This window comes from Anser cygnoides, chromosome 3 (genome assembly GCF_040182565.1).
Source record: "Anser cygnoides isolate HZ-2024a breed goose chromosome 3, Taihu_goose_T2T_genome, whole genome shotgun sequence".
In the NCBI taxonomy this organism is placed as follows: Eukaryota; Metazoa; Chordata; class Aves; order Anseriformes; family Anatidae; genus Anser; species Anser cygnoides.
The window spans coordinates 53036758-53061760 of NC_089875.1; the positions used below are offsets into that span (position 1 = coordinate 53036758).

The 25003-nt window shown below is 41.7% G+C and overlaps 1 protein-coding gene across 2 annotated transcripts in view; it reads left to right on the forward strand.

The window, feature by feature from the left end:
• Positions 1 to 2569: 2569 nt before the first annotated feature.
• The window catches only part of TAB2 (TGF-beta activated kinase 1 (MAP3K7) binding protein 2), a 62632-nt gene continuing 40198 nt past the window's right edge, over positions 2570 to 25003 (forward strand). The window contains exon 1 of one of the 2 annotated variants that reach the window (XM_066994182.1): positions 2570 to 2981. The gene's annotated coding sequence lies outside the window, so the exon portion shown is untranslated. Of the gene's footprint in view, positions 2982 to 3201; positions 3523 to 25003 lie in introns of those variants that run through there. The other variant, XM_013178294.3, reaches the window with a different exon arrangement.

A 25003-nucleotide genomic window follows, 5' to 3' on the forward strand; every position in this document is an offset into this window, starting at 1 on the left:
TCAGGAGTTACACCCAGATTTTAATATTAGATATATCCTCCTACTTCTTGTTACAGATACATAGGAAAATAGTTCTTTTCTGAATATCAGTATACAGAACAATTTTCTTAAATACAGCATTCTTTGATTTTGGGAAGGTGTTAAAAATGATTTCAAATTAGCTGCTATAGAGGAGAGAAGGGCAATTTTAGGAACAGGCTCAGACATAGGTGCAGTGTGAACAGAGCCTGGGAAGAGGAGGAAAAGAACCGAGCTGCTCGGTCCCATGTCCTGGCGCTTAAGCACTGCAGTAAATATTGCTGATGGAGCAGCGAGAGATGGGCTTTCACTTTCCTGTGGCAAATCCCTGTTTTAGCAACTGCAGGCAAAAAGAGTCAAATATTTAACTTGGTATTTAACTTAACAAAATAAACTCGGTTTCTAATGCACAAGATGTATTCATTTAAGTATACTATCACATCTGTCTGAAAGGTCAGGTACTGCTTAGCGACATTTGAAACAGTTGTGCTGGAAGAGTTGAACAGCAGTGTGCTTGGGCAGATGACTTGGGTAGGTCATGAATTGTCTACAGCACAGGTTGCAGAAGAAGAAGATTTAATTAATTCATCTGCACGATTACAGTGGGCCAACCCAGGTATGGCTCTCTGTGATCTGATGTTTCCATTGTGTCTTCTTTCTAGATGCCCCAATGCCCATTTTTGCAAGAGATTGTCTTCATTCCTGGCTTCTTTGGGAGAGATACTACTTTATTTACAACTAATATACAAATTCCAGCAGAGTCTCAGCCCTCTCTAACCTTGACTCAAGACAAGCTGGGTAATAAACTTCGGGCGCGTGCACTTCATGTGCCATACTGCTGATGTACAGAAGAACTGCAAACTTCTCTTTTGCAGCATATGAAAATGACTAATTCTTACTGGAATGTATAAACACGCCTATATTTCTATATTTTAGAGGGGGGAAAAAACTTCCTTTTTCCCCCTTTTTTTTCCCTCCCAACATAACGTCTCCCAACATAACATCTCACTATCAGGCATGTTGGTGTTGTGTTTTCTCTCTCCCTGCCTACTCCAAACAAAACTAGTCTCAGCTATTGCTTACTCTGTTTGACAATTTGAATGTCGTTCAGAAGGTTGGGTTTTTTTACAAGTTAGTGCTTTCATTTGGAAAACATTTTTTAACCATTTCTGAAAATATCCATTGTTGTGATGTCAGAGAACTTCATTTCTTGTAACAGGACACTTAGCCTAAATTATGTCACAAATAATTTAATTCCTTCCTAATGTATGTTCGTTTTTTGTTAGCTTATGTCATTTTATATCAAAGTGTCAATTGGCCAATCTCTCAGCTGATGTCCTGTGAAGAAACTAGAGCCCTCTCTCATTGCACCACTGTGAAGGATATTGCAACTTTTTAGGGTTTTAGAATGACTACAGCCTAGCAGTGTCATGGTTCCTTTCATATGCTGGAAGGCACTGGAAACCTCTGGTGCCTTTGAGAGTTAAGGTTAGGGGAAAAAAAAAAAGTTTCTCTTAAATGGCTTCTGCACAGTACCACTGTTGTACAGTGAAATCTGAAAGTCATAGAGTCCTATAGTTTCTAGTCGTACAGTCGTATAGTCGTGTCTGAAAGCTGGGAGTCATAGAGTTTCATTCTGCTACCAGTGATGAAGATTCATTCTACAGCATTTCTGTTTCTAGCTGTACTTTGCAGACTAGGGTTACTCAAGAACGAACGTACAGACTGTCCACTGCTAGGTCAGCACCTGCTAAGAGCAGTGAGGATGAACAGACCAAGGAAGCAGGAAGAAAGGAAATAAAGCAAGAGTGGAAGAGTCAGCAGTGTAACGTAACACTTCTCCACAAAAAAAAAAATAAACGTGAACCGGGATGATTTTATAAACTCATCTGAAAGTTGTTTTAAGATGAAATATAAGGACTGACTTGAATGTCCCACTAAAATGAAGGATGCCTGTCTTTCTGTCAGCGGAGGGATTTGACCATTTTGAATTCTGCAAGAGGACCCATGGGGCCTGCTGCTCGAAGGCCAGTGGGGCTCCAGGCCAGGTCTGGGGTCCCTTCTGTGGGTGCTGGCGACCACTGAGCTGGGCACGGAAGAGGGCTTTGAGCAGGGCAGGGAAGAGGGCTCTGCCAGCCTGCACGCAGACTCGCTCTTGCCGATCAGCGTTTCATAAAGAGGATTTTGGTGAGCGATGATGGGAGCAGTGATGTATAGGCACCCTCTATAAAGCGCGACGGTATTCAGAGACAGCACCAGTATTTCTGACAGAAAGCCCCTCCCAGAACAACTGCTTCGAGATACTGGGGTGTTCCGTGTGCCTGCGGTTTCTTTTCAACCCAGCTTTTGTCGGCACTGCGGGGCAAGAGGTGGAGAGGGGGTGCGCCGGGACAGGGGCGGGCACCGCGCCGCACCCATGGGCCCCGCCCCCTCCCCCTTCCCTCCGTCCCCCATTGGCGCGCCCGCCCCCCCCTCCTCCTCCTCCTCCTCCTCCTCCCCCCGCTGCTCCCGCTCCCGTTAGCACCCGGGGCCGGCTCTCGCGATGCTGGGCGGCCGCCGCCATGTTGTGACACTATTTTGATTCGGAGCGCAGCAGCCGCGGGGGGAGGGGGGGCCGGGCCGGGCGCGACGCGGAGCCGCAGCGGTGCCAGCGGAGGACGGCAGCGGCGCCGCAGCCGCCCAGCACCCACCCAGCCACAGCCCGGCCGCCCCGCTTCTCCCGCCCGCCGCGGCAGCAGCACGGACCCCCCTTCTCTCCCTCCTCCTCCTGCTCCTCCTCATCCTCCTCCTTCCCCCCCGGAGCGGGACGGCGGCGGCGGGAGGCTGCGGAGCGGCTCGGGGCGGCGGGGTCCCCCCTGCCGGGCGGCGGCGCTGGTGGCGGTAGTGGCGGCGGCGGAGGAGGAGGAGGCGGAGGAGGAGGAGGAGGAGGAGGAAGGAGGAGGAGGAGAAGCGGCAGCAGCAGGGTAAGGCTCACCCCGCCGAGGCGGGCCTGGCGGCGGCTGCTCCCCGGGCCGGGCTGCTCCGCTCCCATCCCGGGGCCTGGCGGAGGGGCGGGGGCGCTGCCCGGGGACGAGGGCAGGGGGAGGCCTCGGCGCGGCGGCGGGGAGCAGCCCCCGGGGCGGCGGCGGGAGGGGGAAGCTTCTTCGCCTCCTCCAGCGCTCCCAGCCCCAGCCCGGCCCCGCAGCCCGGCCCCGGTACCCGCCGGGGTCCGGCAGGTGACAGGTGTGCGGCCGCCGGGCGAGGCTCCGCCATTTGGGGCCGAGGTGCGGTCCCGGGCGGCCGGTGGCTTCCCGGCGGGGGCTGGCCGGCGTCGAGGCCATATATAGTATGTTTGGGGCGCCCGTTACCATTATTCGAGGCGGTTTGGGCGTTGGGAAGAAGGTCTTGAAACGGTGCTGATGAGAGGGGTTGGGAGGGCAGGAGATGGGCGTAGTCGGGGTTGGGTTTTTGTGTGTTTCTTTTTCAGTTTTGAACCCCTGAGAGACCTGGGAACGCTGTGGAGAGGTGTGTAGTACTTTGTCTCATTCATTGAAAGGCTTGCGTTGAAGGTCTGAATGCCCGGTCCCCTGAGCTGCTGCAAGGCCTTCAGCGCAGGGGCCTCGTGTGCTTTGTCCTGTACTTGGTAGCACAGCAGTCCCTGGTCTGTGCCCAAGACCTGTAGGTACTTCCATACTAGTGGCAGTAAGTACAGGCTTTCAAAAAAAAAAAAAAAGTAATCCCAAAAAACACTTCTTTGCAAGGAGTAGGTTTCAGGTGTGCTTTTCTTGTCACCTTTAGTTTAAGGTATTGATACAGGTTGAAATTCAGAAACTACTTTTTTCATCTATAGAGTGCTGAAGATGGCATTGCACATAATTTTCAGTACTCTGACTTATATAGGTATTGGGAAAATAATCGCTAAGTCTTTCTCTTCAACTGCTGAAATTGTTTTCCATTATAATAACCATAGACGCTAAAATTGTACCGGGTGTGCACTACTGTAAGGCGGGTTAGCAGCTCTGTGGCAGTAGCATGGCCATGATTGGCCATGGTTTGCTGAAATCAAGAATAATTTTCAGTTTAGCCAGTGATTTACCAGATAGCTAGGCATTTGCATTTCATCTAAATATTTCGATTTTGTTCTTTATCTGTATTGTTGTAATTAGGTTTGTCAAAACTCACAGTTCTTATCTTGTATATGTCTCTTGGCAAGAGGGAAGTTCCCCTGACAGATTAGGAGACCTATATGTCATCAGCTTCAGTAAGTTCTGCCCTCAATTTAAAAGAAAGCTTCAGTCACTTCTGAGGTCAATGAAGTTACTCATCTATTGGACTTATAGAGGCTCATTTGCAGATTGTACGTTGACTTGCACTGTAGCAGAAGGATCACTGAGCTGGCTGTCAGTTTCTTTTAAGAACTGGGAGGACCTGGGTCATTGCTCCTCTTGCTGCTTTGCAGGAGAGCCTGCAGAGGGGAGTGGGTGGAGCTGTTGGAGGAGGTGTTGCGACTGAGAGATATTTGATAAAGCGTCCTCCATACCATTATCTGTGTGGGCAGTGCCGTCTTCTTGATATGCTGCCCTCACGCATACCAGCTCTCAAAATCTTTGTGAAATGTAAACCATTTTCATCTAAACATCAAGAGAAGTCAATGGGTTCTTCCTTTAAATTTGTTGGTATGAAAATAGATTTCTTGAAAATGGGCACTCTTCCTATGATGGTGTCCTGGTAGAACCTTCTCATCCAGTGACACGATGAAAGAAAGCAGTAGTTTTTCTCACCATTGCGTTGCTTTGAAGGCTGAGGTTGTGTTGTTTCATAATGGTCTTTAGTTTTATGAATAACCGATATGCTTTTTAAGCATTGTAGAATTAAACCTGTCATCTGTTGAAGAGATTATTTTCAGCAAACTTATATTTTTTTTGCTAGGGAGCTTAAAGTGCTTTTGGCAAACTTTCTTTGAGAGTAAGTACTTTGAAACATAAAACTAGCTTGCTCTTCATCCTATTGCAAGTTCCTCCCTCTTACTGCGATCTTCTTGGTTGGAAACAGTGGAAGAAATAAGTTGGTCAGATATGACCTCGAGTTTATGAAGTGACTGTAAATTTAGGACTGAGGGATCAGGCTGATCTTTTCTGAACTGTTGCAAGCGGAATGCCGAATGATGTTGCTGTTGGTGCTTTTACAGGAAATAGAACAAAAATTCCAGTGATTCAGAACTGGATTTTTAAAGCTATACTCAAAACTCAAATATTTAAATGATTGAAGCAAAAGTTAACTTTTTTCCACTAATGTGTACAATGACTTGAGTTTTGCATTTTTGTTCCTCCTCAATTGCGTAGTAGGTTATCTGAACTCTAAAAGTATATACTTTGTATTTCAAACAGGAAAAATGCTGGTGGATGCTCTAAAACATCTGGAACCATGATCAGCAAACTGATCTTGATTGGATTCCACATACATAAATGCAGCTGGGAGAGTGAGAAAGCTGTCGGTTTCACAGTTGGATAAAAATTTTTGATAAACTGTTAATTGCAGTTAGAGGTTACAGTATAATGGTCGTTTCAGTTTCACCTTCTCTTAAAAATGCCTACCAGAAAAATCACTGTGACAATATTAATGCTGTCCCTGACACAAGGCTTTTTAGACCATTTTTGTATGATTATAGTAAAATGAAGAATTTATTTTATTGAACTGATCAGCAAGCTCAACATATTCCAGAGAGTATACAGATGATCACCGCGTTCTTTCTAGCTTTGTGTTACACTGCCATTGGATTTTGGTGTTCTTCAGTTAGTAATCTGGTTCTAGTGAAGCCAAGTGGAATAGTTGCACATAATTAAGGTTGAGAGTTTGGTGTTGTGTGTATGTGATATCCTGATATAATTGGAGAACATTGGTTGTTGAATGAAAGGCATCACTAAAGATGATCTTGCTGTCATAGGTGCAGCCAAGGTGGAGTTAAATAGTTATTCTCTTCAGAATGTCTTAGGTATATTTTGGTGGCAAGAAGTTGAGCATTACCTATGGTAGTGTGCTGAATAGTTTTGTTCAATATCTGGCCACAGAACTTCAGTTAAAAAAAAAAAAAAGATTTTTTGTTAAAAATAAAGCATTTTGCTAAGAATATAATACATGTATAATCAAATTTTGTGGCAGTATGGAAAATGCATAGCTCATTACTATACTGAACAGAGATGAAGATCAAATTTCACTGTGTTTAATGATGAGTGGTTTAAAACTCATTCAGATCCTGGTTGTACTATGAGTGGAATCTAGTTTTTCCTTTATTTAATTGTTAGCGTTTCAGAAGGGATGTAAACTTGTGCTCCCTTTGATATTTAGAGAAGTGTTGACTTAGCAATGTGAAATGGTTTTAAAAATAAAAAAATAGCATATCTGAAGGTTGCATATACTTTTTTAAAAACATTTTTAAGAAGTGTACACCCATTAGTCATGATATGGTTAGGCCTGCTAGAATTTCCAAAAAGAAAAAAAACAAAGCTATGAGATACTTATGATTTTCTTAAGTTAGTATTTGGGTGTTGTTTAAGTATTTAAGCTTGTGTCAGATCTAATGAAATCTGGTGTTATCTGCATGCTGACTGCTCGGCATGCTGGCGCTGCTGGCAGAGAAGGCAAATTTCCGCCTGCTTTTCCCCCTCATTCAAGGCTCTGATTTGAGGTTCTTTTCTCTACATAGCCGTCACAAAACTTGCAGAGACCTTTTTTTAATCTTTGAGACTTTTACACCGCCTTGAAAACATGTTTGAAATGGTCAAAGGATGCAAATGGTTATTAAAAGGAACATGTAAATGCAGTTTAAGAAACCTTAATTATACATAGTAGAAAATAATTTTTGGAACTTGGAAATTCAGAATCAACTGATCTCATGTGGATAAGATGCTGAGATGAATGTATTTTCTGCACAACTTTTTTAAAGAAATAGAGGTACCTTTGAAGAGGTTGGACTTCAGTTTTGTTCACAGGTTTTTACATGCGGACCTACAAATTGAATAGAATTGGTGTTTTTGAGGATTGTCTGAAATGTTAAAGTGTTGCTTCAGACAGGTCTCTGACACCTTGGTCTTCTGTTTGTGTAGCGTATTTCCATCTTTAGTTTGCCTTTCTGAAGACACAATCTCGAGCGATTATGTTTTCTTTAATCCTGTGCCTCAGTAAATTTTGAGCTCATCAGCTAACTTCATCAAAGACACAATTAGCCAAGAGGCAAGGTCTCAGAGATTTTGCATTTTAATATTATTTAACAAGCTTTCCTAAAATGGATGGCTTCATTGAGTACAGGATCTCTTCGGGGGAAAGTCGTGCATGAGCGTAGCGCTTACCTGTGTTGAGCGTGCCGGTTGGCCAACCAACAGTTGTCTTTGGGGTAAGACCTAGATATGACGGGCACTACTCCTCTTCTCAGCCGGTAGTCAGAGGGCAGGAGAGGTTAGGTACGTTGTGGGTAGTGCTTGGAAGAGGGGGCAGGATAAAGGGCATCTGGGATAGAGGTGGAAGGCGATTCCTTGGAACTTGGGAGCACGGTTGGAGCAGCGCATACCTGTGGGAAATGAGGCTGTGCTAGCTCTGCAGCTCGTGGGACAGTTCCTCGGAGAGCAGCAGGTGCCAGTTTCGGTTTACTAAATAAAATTCATGCTACAAAGGATTCTTAAGAAGATGAAGACTGAAGGGGGAGAAAAGGTGCAGTACGTAGGGTAGCTAGGTGGACTGCCATGCTGCTGAGGTGGCGGTGTTGCAGTGATAAAAACGCTGAGGGTGAGGTGCCCGTTGGGTGTTTGGTGGTGCCATTGCTTCCACACGTGAAACCTCTTCTGTGCCCGCGTGTCTGCCTGTGTGGGTCTGGCTCACTGCAGGGCTGTGCTTACGCCTATTCCGGCACGGAGCAGCACGGGGCAAGAATGTGCGTGAGGGAGCAGTTGCTTCAGCTGCATAAGAAATACATGTTACTCTCAAAATACTTTATAGCAAAAGTGTTATTTCATTGTTACATCTGTTTTCAAAGTTTGAATGACCTGACTAGCTGCCTCATGTTAGTGTAATTCAGTCACACCTATGTGGGCTGTTGCATGCAGCCGCGTAGTTAATGTGCTCCCAGGTCTAATAGGTTCATCTGTGAAGATGAGCCACGGTAGCATCAAACTGTTTTAATGTCTGAAATAACTTACTTGTTATTACAGTTCCTAGTGAAGATTTTGATCTAGTTCATTGAATCTTGAAATAAGTATTTATCTGGTAGACCTCTGTTGTACAAATGATGCTAGCCAAAATGGAAGAGAACTCACTGGCAGGCAGGTGAAACACACTTAACAGCAAACTTTCAATCCTGTTTGCTCCAATGTATGTTCTTTAATTATTGGGCAAGAAGAGGCTTAGCTGTTTTCATCAGTGACTGGTACAAAGATCAAGTGTAAATATATGTCCAATGAGTAATTGTTAGGAAAATTCCTGAAAGCTGTCAAACTTAGGGCTTTAGAATGCATTTTTTTGTTGTATTGTTAAACAAAATAATAATAATAATTTGTTGATCACTGTGTTTTCAGAATGTTTTACTTTTTCAGCAGTGTAACTGGAAAAAAATTCCTTGGGCTTCAAAACCTAACCACCACTCCAGACATTGTCCTTGTTACTGATCTGATGTTTCTGATGTTTCAGAAACTATAAGTAAAGTGTACATCCAGATAAATCATCTATTTTCCTAAAGCTATTTAGGAAAAAAAAAAGGGGGGGGGCTTCTACTTTATACTGAAGGTTAGAAATACAGAAAATACTTTTCCTGCACAAGTCCTAAGTCTGATTTCCTCAGGTGGAAAAAATTATGAACAGTTTCACCTTTATAGGAAAAAAAGATCCACACTTCAAAGAAATGAAGTTGTATAGTGTGGCATGTAATTGCATCTTTTGTCAATTCAGGTTGTCTTCAAACCCTTCAGAAAGACTGTACTCTTGCTGTGCTAGGTGTTTATTTTTACAGTCCTGTGCTGTCCTCGCAACATTCTATTTTTTTCTTGACTTTTTAAAAATCTGTCTATGCAGATATAGATTTTGCAGAATACAGAATTTATCTCCTCTAACCACCTTTTTATTGCCATCCTTTCATAATTGTAGGTGACCCAGAAAAGAGTAGATCTGTTTGTTCGTATCCTTTCTTCGCTCTCCCTTTCCCTTTGCAAACACATGGTATATACTTCACAATTCAGTTGTTAGTGCCCTCTTGTTTATGTTTGTTTTTACTACTTCGGCATTTTTTCCTCACCTGTTCTAACCGTTCTTCTCGGAAACTAGTCTTCCTTCTTAAGAAAACAGTGCAGCACTTGTCATTCCCTTTTCAATTCTGTTTCCTCTTCAGAGTATCTGTTGCTGTTTGCCCTTGCTCTGGTCAGGCTTTCCTGAGAGACAAAGAAAGTGTCATGAGCTCTGTGCTTGGATTTCTTTCAATTCATTCATCTGCTTCAAATTGCTACTTTCCCTTTGTTGGACAAAACATTTTTTTTGAAAGGGAATGGTAGGTTACTTTTGTCAGAGCCTTCTTTAATCTAACAGGTTTAAGCCGGTCGTGAACAACAGTGGGAATCTCCATGAGCTCAGCAAAAGCGAGCTTAAAAGGCATTTTAGGTTGATAAGTACTAGTTGAATGGATATAATGAAAGGTGCTCATTCTGGAAGCAGTGTGTTCGCGTTTGCTTATGAAAAAGCTGCTTCATTTTTTTAAAAAAAATGGTGCCTTGTTCTCCCTTTTTTTTTAAAAAAAAAAAGTATATTTGTCAGGTCTGTGGTAAATGAGTGGTTTTCTTATTTTTATTTTTTTGGTCTGAGACTGTGTAGTTTAAACTCTTTTGCTGGAATAATTGCCAATACTAGATTATTGTATTTTATTTATGCTTTGGTATTGGCTAAAGAACTTGACTTGGATTAGGCTCTATTGTGCAGAGCACTGTATAAATATTTATTAAGTCAGTCCCAGAAGAGCTTGCAGTCCCATGAATAATAAAATGTTTACTAAGATACATATATTGGATTAGACAAAGACGTTTAGCAAAGTGTTCATGTTAGCTTTGATTTGTTACATGCCTATTGTTAGTTTTTCAGTGATTTTAAGCAGTGCCTATCTTAAAGGAAAAAAAAAGTTAAAATTGCCTGCATGCTGCAGCATTGTCTTCAATAGCAGTAATTCATTTAGCTGCTTTGACACAAGACTTTTAAGATTTGTCTGAATGATTCATGCAAAAGTTATGAAATTACTTAAGTCGGAACTTCACCAGCCTGTGTTTGGCGGTGGCTGCTTAGGGCAGAGGTAGGTGTATCAGAGCTGGGAATGCTGCTCCAGTTGTGACAGTGGCTTGCGTTTGTGATACTGCACTGAGGGATCCAGTCAGAATGAGAAAACTTTTGTTAAATGGGTTGAATACAAGTAGAAATTTGACAACTAACAAATTTTTAAGCAATGTAACTTACGCTGTATTTGAGTCAGGACTTAACGTGAAAGTATGTATGAAAGGGGTTGATAAAGAATTACTTCCAGCTCTTCTACAAGAAGTACGTTTCCATCTTCCTTTCCCAGCCCTAAAGAAGTATATTACTTCTGGGGTTCCTCTTCCACAGTATCTGGTGAAAGATTAAAAAAATAAACTGTAAGCAGCAGGAGAGCAACTGTCCTTTGGATTGGGGAATTTTCTGTTTTCTCCAGCCTCTTGTTTCAAGCAGGTAATGTGTTGAGCAGCATGGTTCAGAGAAAATACCCATTATTTGTTTCTTTTTCCTCTACAAAGGGTTGAAAACCCCTGTGGTTTCCAGGCTGAAGGGAAAATATCAGTTCTCCCAGTAGTGCTTTCATACACATACTGCAGAGGGGAAAAATATCAATATGCTAATGTATTATCTTCATGCTTTTGGTGAAAATAGGTCTTGTCGAGGCTGTGAACAATACCAACGTATTTGCATTATTTTTGATGCATGCAAGTATGAGATCCTTCCATAATGCAGGTGTATGTTTGCAGAGATTGCCAGTGCAGTGCAGTTATACAGGCAAAATGGTGGTAGAACCCCCTTCACTGGGGGGAGTAGTCTTACTGATGTGAAATATGGCTTTCCTGCCCCCACGGGGTGCTCTAACTCTTGTCAGTATTTCTGTGTAAATGAGTACTCTTAAGGTATACATAAAGGTGCCCTTGAAGTAGCACTTTTAAAGAAAGAAAAATGTAAAAATGCAAATGGTGGTGAGCATCTGGGCCGGTCTGATAGTTTGCTGTGGCTGAGAGGTGAAAACTTCTTTCCCTGGCACAAGTGGCCGGTCTTTGGTATCGGTTTCAGCAGTCTGTGAGCCAGGTCAGCCTATGAATAAGGAGTTAGAAAATGAACGAGAAAAAGTGGATTGCTATTCACCTTTCTTAGGTGGTCTCGTGGAAGGAGACTTCCTCCATGGTGCTGGAGAGCCGCTAGATCAGTTCAGCAGTGTCCTGTAACTTCATGCTGAGGGTGGTGTTTGTCGCGTCAGCAGTTCTAGCATATGGATTTGCTGTCCTTTCCCCATAGTTCACTGATGTGGTTTGTAGTTTGATCCCACAAATAACTTTTTCTGCACAGCTGAGGCAAGGAGGAAGGGATAAAGAGTTCTTTAAGCTTGTGTTGCTGATGAAGAAAGCCTCTCATGAAGCTCTAGTCCTAAGAGTGGTGATAGCCAAGCAGTAAGGTCAGTTCAAGAAGTCACCTCTGCCAGCCTGCGGCCATGCTGGTGTTTACATGCTCCCTAACAGAATCACAGAAACAATGCAGATTAAAAGCTAGCCATTGGAAAAAGTGGGACAGGAACTGCTTGAACTGACTTCACCAACAGAACGGGCATGTGGGTTCTGACACTGAAATCTTCACCAGCGGCCTGCGTGGGTGACAGATGGTAGCAGTAATTTTTTTTCGCGTTATCTGGAGGTAATCAAAGAATCTCAAATGCTTTAAACAGGCATGTTTTAATTAGCTTTGAGTGGTGGTGCCTATAAGAATCCTAGCAGTCTTTCTTAGTAAGATTGGCTGGCTTTTTCTAAAGCATTTAGTCTGGAAATGTTGCAGCCTGGTGTTGCAGCGTAGTAGGATGTACAGGTCCCGTTGAAGCTGGTGAAAGCATGGCAAATGGCTAAGCCTAACTGCAGTGAGGTATGGGGGGAAAGAAGGATGGAGAGTCACTTAGAAAAGAGATGCGATGTTGTTGACACTTGAGGAAAGACCTGGTTAAAATGGGATAGCAAAACAGATGGTTTGTAAATATAGTCCTGTTTCACCAGCATACTACAGAGGAGTCTTGTTTGAGTTAGAGCCTTCTGTAATCTCTAATGGTTATGAGAGGAAACTGGTGAACCTATTAAATTACAGTCTGCTATTCAGCTGTACTAGTGAATGTAAAACCTCAGTTGAAGATCAGTAAATTAAAATCAGTGTGTAGGTGTTCTCTTCCTTTAAGTTGCAGGTTTTGGGTGGACTGTGGAACATCATAGGGTAGTTACCAATATGGCCTGTGTGTTCAGATTTCGGGCTGGCAGATACTGAACAACTTTTTGAAGCTACACTTTAATGTAAATGTCCACCTGCATACAAAATGCTGTACGAACCACAAGTATTTAAGCCTTATTTAGGTGCTGAAGTTTGCCATCACCTCTTTGTTGTTCGATTTTTATTATTTTGCTTTTGATTAAATTTTTGTTGTGGACTTGAGTTTCAAGTAAATTCCCAGTGACGGAGAGTATCTGAAAGTCCAAGTACCACCTAATGGTGTTAGCAGAGTTGATGGAGCTACAGGCTTCCTTCCTGTTGAAACTGGCCAAAAGACCAGGCCAAACTGTAGCTTGTGTTTCTGCAGTGCGGAGCCAATGGCAGCTCTGCGGAATGTTTTTTCCACTCCCCATCAATGAGCAGGGAGCTTCTTGCCAACGCAAATGAGATCTTGAGACCTGCAGCCTGACTCAACATAATATAGTTCATGCTGGAAAAGAATGCTTCAGCTTAAAAAAAAAAGTCAGTGTTACACTAGCATGAGATTTTTTAATTAAAAAAAAAAAAACCTCTGGTTTGGAGTTTTTAGGAGTATTACAGCAAAATAGTATTTCAGCTCTGTATGTGTGACTTCAAGCTGTTGCCTGTGTGTGATAAGGGCAAGTCATCACCTTACGCTGTCATGTCAGTGAATGTTGCAGAATGTGTGCAGTGGCTTCTCAGGCTGTCAAAATTCACTGGTTTCAGAAGCACGTTCTCATTTCACATCTCATCGTTGCACCTAGTGTTCCTGACTTTTTAGTTTTATTTTCTGATGTAAATGCATCGACTCGCATAGGTTTGAAATTGATTTAGTAGGAGCCTGGCAGCATGGCTTTGTGCACCTTCTGAATTCAAGAATTTGTTGTCGCTGCCTCATTTCTGAATCTGTAACTGTATGTAATTAGAAGGAATAATACTTATCTTGCTATTCATCTATGGGGAAAAAATGCACTTTTATCACAAAATTAAAGTTCAAAGGTTTTCTTCATACCTTTCTTCTTGCCAGCTCTTGTGAAAAGTCCACATCTGTGTTTCTAAATTATCCCTGCCTGTAGCCCACAGCTTAGTATTTTTGCAGGACAAACATTAGAAAATTGGAATGGGTGAAAAATTGAATTCTTCTCAAATACAAAGCTAAGTATAATAGTTACAAATCGTTTACCACTCTGTCTGCGTTTGTCAATCTCATCTTTCAAAAGTTGGTCTACCTCTATTAGCAGGCTTCTTATCTTTGTTACAAATGAAATAAATGTATTATTGCTTTTGTGTTGTGAATAGCTATCCATACAGCCTTAGTTCTTTCCCCCATGCAGTTGTTTAATATATCTTTATAAAATGGGATCTTGGCGCTCTAGTTTCCTGAAAACACCTGGTATCTGATTGGATCTGTGGTCAGAAGAATGCACTTAGGCACTGCAGCTTAATAGATAGGAAGTTCTTACTTGTATGCGCTTTGATATTTTCAGTGTTTAACTCGGTTGTAAAGAGATGTAGCTAATTTCTTGGTTAAGGGCTGCACAGTGGTATATCTAGAAAACACAAACATCAAATCTGAGTGGGAGAATAAGTGGTTAATAAAGGGAGTGGGAAATTCACTTTCAGAATTCTTGACAAGTTAATAACATAACACTTCAATAATTTGTTAAACATGATTTTTTTCCACTTTTGGCAGATGTTACTATGTACAAAAATTGTTTCTATAATTAAAAACGTTGGTTAGATTTCATAGTTTAATAGTACATGTTTGTCAGTTTCAGGAAGCAGCTCTTCTTTTATTTTTGCTGCTAGATGATAGTGTAATCTTGATTTTTGGCTTCCTAAATAATGGTTTATCTCTGTGCTTTCCCTCAGCCCCATGTCCCCTGTTTTGGTTTGTGGGTTTTTTCAGTCGTTTGGTGTTTTATCTTTTTTTGTTGAGGGGTAATCTTTAAATCTTGCCTCTGCAGGAGTTTTTCTTCACATGCGGCATGACAAAGTGGAGGACCTTAAAAGGTTAGAAGCTCTTTTCTTGCCCTGCACCGAGGCATCTTTTCTATTCTTTCTTCTATTACTTACCGTCCTTTTTCAGAGCAGGGTATTTTCATCTATTTTCCTTGTTGGTCTGTGTCTGGTGTCAGGACCTTTTGTGAGTAGGTGCTGTTGAAGGTAGAAAAAGGTGGAAGATGGGTTAATTTGTAAAAGGATTGGTGGCCGTATGTTAAATTGTAGCAGCAGGAACCTATTGTGCCTATTGGGAGGCCTCGAATACTGGAGGCATTTCTGCTCTTCCTAACATACATTTCCTCATCCCTTGTAATCTCCCCTTCCCAAATCCTGTATGCAATGAGGTACAGAAAAAAAATCATTGTTGTTAGTCCCTTACATAGCAGGAAGCACAGTGATCACATCTTTCTTTTAGAGATGCTTTGAGAAAAAGTGGCATCTTTCTCTTCTTTGAAGAAAGTTTGTAGTGAGGCATGGGAAATGCTTGGGGCAGAGGGTCTAGTTTTAAAGTGAGGTATTATCAGTTCCTGGGTAGGAGATCTGTATTTTATTCTCTAAAGAAGGTAAATCTGGAAAAATAAGTGGGAGCTAGAGGTACAACTGTTTGGAGATGTCTGTTGCCTTTACCTTTTTGCGTGTAAAATATGCTCCCTGAAGAAATGCAACAGGAAAGATTAGTTCTGTTGGCACAGACATGATTATTTCTATTTGACGTTTCCTTGCTAGTGACTGTTATCTCATCTTGTATAAGATTGGGTTTTGTTTTTTCTGTTGTTGTTGTTCCCTGCGTGCTGCCCCCCCCCCCCCCCCCCCATGTTAATGGGGTTTTGATAGTTTTTGACCAACTACTAAGAAATTGGCAGAAAATAAGTGGAAAGTAGAAGCTTCCTCCGAAGTGGTGCAGTGGGGACCTTGGTTTTGTCCTTCTATGTGTTAGCTTGGGAGCTAACAGAGGAGAAAGTGAAAACAATTCGCAGTTTTGATGACCACCTTTCTGTCCTTCTCTCCCCTTGTCCCTGGCAGCTGTTCTGTGAAAGAAGTCTTCTGCTACCCGAGGACCTGCTGCCTGTGTAGTTGTGCAGGTGAAGCTGGCCGTGCATAAATACAGCTTGAGCTCTGTTAGCCCAGAGCTGCAGCAGCCTGGATGTAGGCCTTTTCCTGGTATAAGCTCCCTTCCTACCCAAGGACTTTAATTCCTCTCCTAGAGAAGAGGAGAGATGGAAAAGCGGACCCGTCTGTCTGTACTTTTCTTTGTGGTACCATGTTTAATAGCTGAAGAGCTTTCTTCCCTACCACTTGGAGCTTCCCTCTTGAGGGTGTCATGCCAGTCTTCGTGAGGCTTCTCCACCTGCTTCTGCTTTCTGTGCTGTCTTTTAACACAGTAGTTAAGACACAGCCAGTCCTGTGTAGCTGTACTAGATGTCTTACTTCCTAAATGCTTGTTCTAGTGGTAAGGCAATGTAAAATCAGAGAAGTCTCTTCTAGTGTTGAATACAACAGTATACAATGCTTACAGAGGGCTTTTTCTCCCTCCTCCAAGATTACCCTCAGGAAAACCAAAGGGTGTGATTTATAAATCCGAGTTGGCTCAGCCCCTTTCCCTGTGTTGGCACTGGCATTTGTCTGACTCAAAGCTAATCTAGCAGAAAATTAACCCTACTTTTTTTTTCCCCTCTGGTTTTGCTCACTGAACTGGCTTGCTGCTGGATCAGATGCATGCCAGCATTGGCTCAGATCACAGGAGGGAGAGGGGATATGCTTGCTTGGGAGCAGGGGGAATGACAGTAGCAATACTGAGTTGTTTTGGAGCTATGTTCTCAGGAGTGGCTGGAGTATCTAGCCTTCCTGTCACTGAAACATCACGAGAAAATGGTGGATTAGTCAGGGACTTGGCTTGTTTATTAAGATGCAGAAAGTAATTTGCTGAAGTCTGGCTTTCAATAAGTTTCTACGCAAATGCTGGATTTCCAAGTGACAGTTCTCCCATCAACTAAAGAAATGATTTAGTTTTGTAAAGAGGGAAAAAGAAAATGGAGAAGAAAACATTCAACCAACCATAGCAGCCCGGAAGTAAAAATGTGTTTGTGAGGTTATCCTTTGTACTCCTTGACCGGGAGAGAAAGGTGTAAGGGGTTGTTGGGAAAAGAAACCTCCAAGTTCGTGGAAGAAACCAAGATGATGCTCAAGGTGGGTCTCTAGGGTCGATGAGAAGGGAGCAGAAGTTGCTTAGTTATCTGATTCCATGCCCACTGGCACAGTTGCTTCAGACCTTTCCTTCTGCATGTGTCTATTTCCGTGGGAAACAGGGCATGGGACGTTCTTGTTGATACCAAAGCGTCCTACAATGATCATGTTTTACTCTTCTTACTATTCAGCAGTGATAAATGATACTGTCATTTATTACGAAAGGTGGAAGTGTTTTGAAAATGTACTTACAAGCAGTGGGTGGATTTTTTTTCCTTGCTCATTAGCTGCCTCCTGCCTACCCACCTCTCAGCTGATCAAATCCCTATGGAAAGGGAGGTAACTGTGAGAGACTTCACCACTGTGGAGCCTGCAGGACAAGGTATCGCTGGTCATGCCTGAAGAGAGTGAGAGAATTGTTTAGATACTGCCTGGAAGCCTATAAGCCTAGCAAGGTAATGTCAAGCGTTTTTCTGTAGTAATGGCAGTCTTTTTTTTTTTTCTCAGGAAAGTATGGGTAAAATAAAGGACAGCAAAGCACAAAACTGAAGATGTGTTCTATTATTAGATATAATGTAATAATGAAACGTAAGATTAAGAGTTACTAATAGTTAAGCCCAAAGATCTAAGTCTGCTGTTCTGAAAATATGATGTCTTTGAGTAAATGCATGAAAATTTTCTCCAAATGCTTAAAATAACCAAGAATGTTTGCTCTTGTTAGAGCAGTTCTGCTTTCACTTAACTGTAATAAGAGAAACTTAGAACTGATTACTTTAGCTAGTCATCCTTAAACTTTAAAAAACACTTCCTATCTTAAGAAAAAAAGCACTTTACGTTTTTAAAAGAAATATTTTTCACTGATTTCTGCTCTTCTGTTTGATAGGGCATTAGTTTGTAATATAATTATTTTGTACAGCATACTTTAATAGATATGTGAAACACTTTATACTGACAATGTTTATTTTCTATTTTGAAGAAATGGTGTTTTCTGTGATGGAGCATTTTAACTGAAGCTCTTTTCAAGTAGTAAGAAATATGCTGCTTGTGAAAGGTGTGAAGGAAGGAGAGTGCTTTCCTTGAAAAGCTGGAGATCCTAATTTCGAGCCCAGAGCAAATGAGTTTTTGCTCTAGGTTTGAACTGCTCGTTAAATTTCTTCTTTAAGAAATTAGATTCAGATCTCATGACGGTTCTGAATCCAGGTTCTTCCTTCATTTTTTAAATGGGGGAAAGGAATTGGTTTTTTATCATCAATATCTTTTTAAAAAAGAAGCATAGGATTACAGATGTTTGTAAGAGAGAACTTTTTAAATTTCTTCCCTTTATCTTTAGCAGTTAGGGGCAGTGATGCTCTAAGTATCTGTGTTCTGTTAAGGGATTGTGATGGTAGTTTTCAGATATTTCCTATATAATTAGATAAATATGTTGATAACAAATTATTTGGTTGTTCCATACATGTTTGTTTTTACCTTTAATGTCATGCATGTCGAACAGATACCTGCTTTTGTTGGTATTTGAGCAAATGGCAAGTAGGGACAGCAGCCTTTGTGACTGGGGGTGCTGGGAAGGTCTTCTCTGATAATCTGTTCTGAGCTCTGGCCTCTTCTTTTCTCAGTTATGATCATGTTCACTTTTTTTTTGTTTTCTTTTTGTATCTCAGTCACCTCTTTCCTGAGCTGAGAGAATAAAATGTAGTATGTTGTAGGCTGCTGGAATTAAAGTACGAGAGACCGGGTTTTGGGTCTTAAAGTCGTTATGATGTCTTATGTTTTGATGTAGATAAGAGTTTTAGCAGAGAAGCCAGTAAAATTATCTTTCAAGAGCAGATGCAGTTTCCAAGGAGAACTGGATCAACAAGTCGTGTAGGCACACAGAAGAACTGTCTGTATGGAGGACTTTGTGTTTGTAAGTAGTTCTGTTCAGGCTGACAACAGGAACTTCCAGGCACTATGCAGATTTCATCGCTCTTGTTAGTGGCTGTTTCTGAGGGCCTTTCTCCTCTGTTCATTTTTTTGGGTATCCTACAAGAGAATACGTACTTTAATCTTTCTGTACACATTTTTTAACCTTTTCCTCCATCTGTAGTGACAGCTCTATTTCAGACTACATCTGTAGCTGGTTTTGTTTTGCTGATTGCAGCAAGTGGAACTTGTTGAAATCTGTGAAGATCTGAAAGTGAAATTTCTACTTGTGGTTACTGTTTAGTAGATGAGTGAGTGGAGAAAAAGGGATGTAGGGTAATTGAAGTGTTGGTTTCTGAATATGTTTATTCTGTGATTATTCTCAGTGTATTCTTGCTCACTAGTAGGATATGTGTGAAGAGATGAGAGGAACAAGTAGCTAAGGAAACAGCCAAGTCGAGTTGTTTCTCAGTGATTTGCACAATGCTTGGTGTTCGTGGAGCTTTGGCTCCTGAAGTCAGATCACCACCTCAGAATTTGATTGTTCTTAAAACACAAAATTCTCTCCTTCCAGGCGAAAGAGCAAAGTCTGCTCATATAATTCAAGGTTATAAATTTGGATTGAGGTGTGGTTTTTTGTTATAAGAATCAGAAGATGTTGAAGGTCTTTCTTTTTTTAATCTTTGGAATGGATGCAGTCTGGGTGACAGAAATGAAAGGGAAAAGCAAAAGAGAAATTAGGACAGGGCAGCTAGAGTAAGGCAGGTTCCTTCCCTTCCAAGTCTTCGTCTGACAAAATTGTCAGAATAGGTAGACTAATGTTATGGCTGAATGTAAAACTGAAGGTCTGAGTTCTCAACTGCTTCTAGAGTGGTTTTACTCTCTTCCTTTCATGCTGTCAGGCAGAGGCTGTGTGGAGCATAGGCTCTTGCCGTATACCGTAGAATTTCTCAAAACTTTGACTCTTATGCTTTATCTGCTCCATTAAAGAGCGTAACTGCTGCTTGTTTTGAATGAGAGAGAAGAAGGAATGATACTGATGAGAATTTCTTCACTCTTTTTCTTGTCTGAAGCTTTTCAGAAAAGCAAGGCTCATTTCTGTTTTCACAGCAATCGGGTTTTTTTTGGCTACAGTTTCATACTTTTAAATCTGAAATTGCGAACGCTTCTGGTCAGCTTCATTCTGGTGATGACTTTTGGATTAACTGTAATTTGTAAAGTTCTGCAACCATCTAGGTGAAATTTTACAACTACAATTGTAAAATTATTATTCCGAAGGATTTTCATAACTGAGCGGTAAAATACCGATCTAAGCAGAAGTGTCATGGTCGCGTTTCTGGTGCCATGCTTGAGACTGATCTTGTTGTAAATTACCATCAAACCATACAACTCAGGTTACTTTATGCTTTGTACTTGCTTCTTGATGTGGATATTTATTTATTTTTCTCCCATGCTGGGGTAGAACTATTCTGTGGATGTGTTCATGGAATATCTAGCGTTTGGGCCAACTTGATCTCAGTGTCTTCATCTTAGGTTCACCTGCAACTTTAGGGGATTTAATTCAGGTTTGGGGAAAATTAATGGAACTATGAATCACAGAGTGGTTGAGGTTGGAAGGGTCCTCTAGAGGTCATCTGGTCCAACCTCCTACTCAAGCAGGGCCACCTACAACTGGTTGCCGGAACCACTTTCCAGGCAGCTTTTGAAGATCTCCAAGGAGGGAGACCCCACAGCCTCTCTAGGCAACCTGTGCCAGTGCTCAGCCACCAGCACAGCACAGCAGTGCTTCCTGATGCTCAGAGGGAACCTCCTGCGTTCCAGTTTGTGCCCATTGCCTCTTCCCTGGCTCTGGGCACCACAGAAAAGAGCCTGGCTCCGTCCTCTTTGCACCCTGCGGTCACGTATTTATGTACACTGATGAGATCCCTGCGGAGCCCCCTCTTCTCCGGGCTGAGCAGTCCCAGTTCTCGTGGCCTTTCTTGCAGGAGAGGTGCCCCAGTCCCTTCATTGTCCCCGCAGACCTGCATTGGACTCTTCCCAGTATGTCCATGCCTCCCTTGTGCTGGGGTCCCAGAACTGGACGCAGAACTCCAGGTGCGGCCTCCCCAGCGCTGTGTGGAGGGGAAGGATCACCTCTCCATCTGCTGGCCATACTTCGCCTGATGCAGCTGGGAATGCCATTTGCCGTTAGCCATTAGCTGCCTTTGTGCAGGGGCACCCTGCCGATGATGTGTGTTCAACTTGGTGTCCACCAGGACTCCTGGGTACTTTTCTGCAAAGCTGTTTTCCAACTGGGTGGCCCCCAGCATGTACAAGTGCCTGAGGCTGTTCCTCCCCAGATACCGGACTTTTCCTCGTTGAAATTTATGGGTTTGTTTTCAGCCCACTTCTCCAACCTGCTGTCCCTGTGGATGGCAGCAGGAGCCTCAGGTGAATCTGCCACTTCCCCCCAGGTTTGTGTCATTTGCAAACTTATGAGGATGTTGAACAGGACATCTTAATCAAAAATGATGCAAAACCAAGAATTACAAAAGGTGCCAAAAGTCAGTTAAATGTTTGTTTTTAAAGGCTTAAGTGTCTTTAAGTGTGTATATATAAAAGCAGTAGGCTTGAGAAACCAACTTTGTTCGCAGTTTATTTAAGCAGAAATGGTATGGTAAGATACTTGTTGAAGATAGCAGTAGAAGTGGTCACTTCATTTATAACTAGCAACATGTTATTTGGCTGCTAACTCTAGTGGTCTGTGACTTTTCCTGTGCATATGATCAGAAATGAGTGCCAACCTAACAGTTCCCTCCTTTTAACAAGGGGAATGCATTCCCAACCTGTGCTCTCCCCCTACATGTGTGCTTGTATTGTGACACTTCCTCATCCCTTTTCTAGACAGTTAAATTTTCCTAGACACTGATACAGCCCACCCCAAAGAACAGCTTTCTGCTCTACTAGCAAATGCGATTGCCTGTCTAAAGCATCCTGTGAGCGGGCGAACCAGAGAAAAGGTAGCGTGGAAGAGAAGGAAGAAGACCTCTTCCAATAGGTGGCAGCAGCAACCTGTTGAACTGGGTTGAATTAATTGTCTGGGACAGAAAAATGGGGACAGGCGTGTGATAAACAGATGAAGAAACTTCGCTTAGGATAATTTGTTGGCTTTTAATGAATGATGTACTGTTAAACAATGTATAACAAAACTCTGCCTACAAACCTGTTGTGATGCAGGACACTGAACCTGACGACATTTAGCAAAAGAGCTCGGTAAAGGTATTTGGGAAGGAATCCCTGCAAGTGACAGTGAGCTGTTTGCTCAACTCCTTGTATGATCTTCTGAGAAGGCGTATAAATTTATGTGCATCTAGGTCACCATAATAAGGTGGTAGGACTTACATAAGAGGAAATGCACATTTTTAGGTGGTGTACGTGCATAAACAGATAACACTTGTGTTGAGTATTTGGCCACATCAAAATTCATGATTATTACCTGCTCTGCTGCTGAACAAGATCGGTTGCTCATGATCCATCCTGAGGAATTGCCACTGCCCAGTGACGAAGAGAAAGTGCAATCTTTTTCTGGCAATTACCGATTTCAAATAATTTTTATAACACTAAGTTTGGTATACCTGTCTTGAAATTCTACGTTGTAGTTTGAATTAAATTGATTATAAACATCTGAACTTAACAGGTGAAAAAGTGCATCGATTCCCTGATTCTCTGAGTAGATAGCATTAAAGTATGCCATGAATGCTGTGACACAAATTCAGTGAGAGAAGTCATAAAAGCTTGACTTGGCTGTTTGAATTCTCAAATTGAAAATGCATCAATGTTGTTTGAAAAGGCACGTTTATAGGATCATAGAAGCATTTAAGTTGGAAAAGACCTCTAAGATCATCTAGTCCGACCTTTAACCTAGCACTGCCAAGTCTACCATTAAACCATGTCACTAAGCTTTCTTTAATTTGAGTGAATAATTTTTGTGAGAGGTGTTGGGAAACTTGCCTGAGTGTGTGAAGCGTGTGTGTGAATAAGATACGAATGACTGTTCCCAAAAATGTGTATTTTTTTCTTTTAAACAAAAGCAAGTGTTTGCTTTCAGGTATTAACTGCAATCCTTTCAAAAGTCTGTGTGCTGTAAACAGGAGGAGGAAAAAGAGCTCCTGCCGGGGATGCTCCTTTTGGACGTGGTTGAGACACAGGCATGTGCTCACTGTGACTCGCGTGCTGTGCTAACATGATAAAAAGCTGCTTCTGTCTGGAAGACTCCTTCATACATTGGTGAACTTGAGTAGGTTGTCTTCCAGGCTGGCCCCCAGAGCTGAAATCGTATCAGTGGTGCACAGCCAGCAGGGATTCATACCTTGTTGTTGTGGCCTTGAGTTTATCCAGTAGCTCCTTTTGGACTGCAAAACTTGAGAAATGATGCAGATCACTAAAAGAAAGACGTGTCCTGCTGTTGCTGAAGGTAAAGCCTTAATGAGGGGATAAGGTATAGCCCTTATTGTAAACAGGGTACCTAATATTGAGAGAATAATTGGGTTATTTTTAGTCTTCCTGTTACTTTATTTGTAGGACAAAACTGTGCTTACATGTAAAGGTCCTGGAAATTGATGTTATTGTCTTAGCTTACGGCTGATTTTCCTCTTTTGTTGTGATTTGTTGTTTTTGACTTCTATTTTTGAAAAATTATAGCTTCTATGAGAATTCCCAACCCCCTAAACAGTGTTTCCTGAAAAGTAGGTGGAAGCCTCCTGCCATTTTTTTATAAGTTTGTGAGGTGGTATTCTTATCCTTTGGATCATGTTTGGATAATGCGCCTACTCGGGGAACGCCAAAACATTTGAAGACCGAGAATGTAGTTTCATGAGCATTTCTTTCCATGTCAACACTGGCGTGAGCTGCCCTGACCTTAGCTGCTTATTCCTGCCTTGCCCCTCCGTTGCACTAGGGTAACTGTTCCAGGTGGCTGTGCAGCAAAGCAGATTGTGGAATTTACCATCAGAAAAATATTATTTTTAACCTGGATCGATTCCCTGACTGGTCTCACTGCTCAGCTGCACAAACAGTTGTGCCAGCACAGCTGAGGGGTGAGGACTGCTTAAGCTGGTACTGCAGGGGAAAAAAAGTGCTTGTGAAAGTACAGCCTATGGCTTAATCTGTGTTTCCTAGCTGTTTGTCTAGTACAGTTAGACTACATTGGCAAAATACTCCTCATACAGATGCAGCTTTCATCGGTACAGTTTATTTTGACTGTGGCATGGAGAAAAGGATAATTGTGCTTTTTTCTGATTCTTCTATGTTGTCAAACTATGTATACACCACTTCAGAAAATGTCAATTCTGTTGAACGTGCGTCATGTGAACTGATTTGAGCTACTGTGGATTTTTAGAAGACGACAGAACTAAGTCAAGGCTTAGGTTTTTTTTTGCTTCTTTGTGTTGCCTACTTGGAATACATCTAACATTGAAATAGTTGCTTCCCTCTTTGACTGCGTTGTTACTTTTCCAGCTGATGAAAGATTAGTAACAATCCTTACTTTTGAAGGTGAGGGGAACAGAAAATCTTAAAAGAGATGAGTGTTGCAGTTCTTGCGTAGATATAATAAGAAGCTCAAACCCCTGAAGGAGAGGTTTGAGATTTCAGGACATAATAGGGGTTTTCTTAAGAATTAAGTTGTCAGTAAGCATTTACAAAGGTGGCTATATAGTTGCGGGCTTCTTTCAACCATATTTGACTAATTGTGTAATAAATTAGCTTGTTATCCTGTAAATACAGTATTTCATCTGTTTTATTCTCTTAAGTTGATAAATATTTAAGCTCACATGTGGCTGTAACACAGTTTTATTGATCTTATTTGGTAATTAGTTTTTGGAATGCTTTCTGCCCAATTTTGTTTCCAGTTATTGGTATGGGACAGGCTCTAATACTTATGACAGTGAGAAATCTTAGTTTTTGAAACAAACTATTATTCTAAATACTTCTATAAAATGTTAATTATAATCATGTTATGTTAAAATTGAACAATTTCTTTTTACAAATCAATTGGGAAATATAAGTTAGTATTATAGTAGAAATCTGTGCTTTGCATATTCCTTTAAGAGTTTATTATCCTATGGCAGCAACTGGAAAGAGCTTTTTCTAATTATGCAAAGTTTAAGGTTTCGTTAAAATGGAGGGGAAAAAAGCAGCTTCTAACCTTCTACATTTTGTGGCTTGGAGAGGAAATACAAATCTGTTCTTTGTAGGCAGTGTTTTTGCTGATTCTTTGTAGCTTTCCTAAGCACTGAAGCAAAATTTTAATATGTGGGTAAGCTTACTGATCTGCACAAGAGTGAAATTGCTAAAATCACTGATATTTGAGAAAGTTATGCAATAGTTCAGAAGCTATAAAGAAAACTCAAGCAGAATT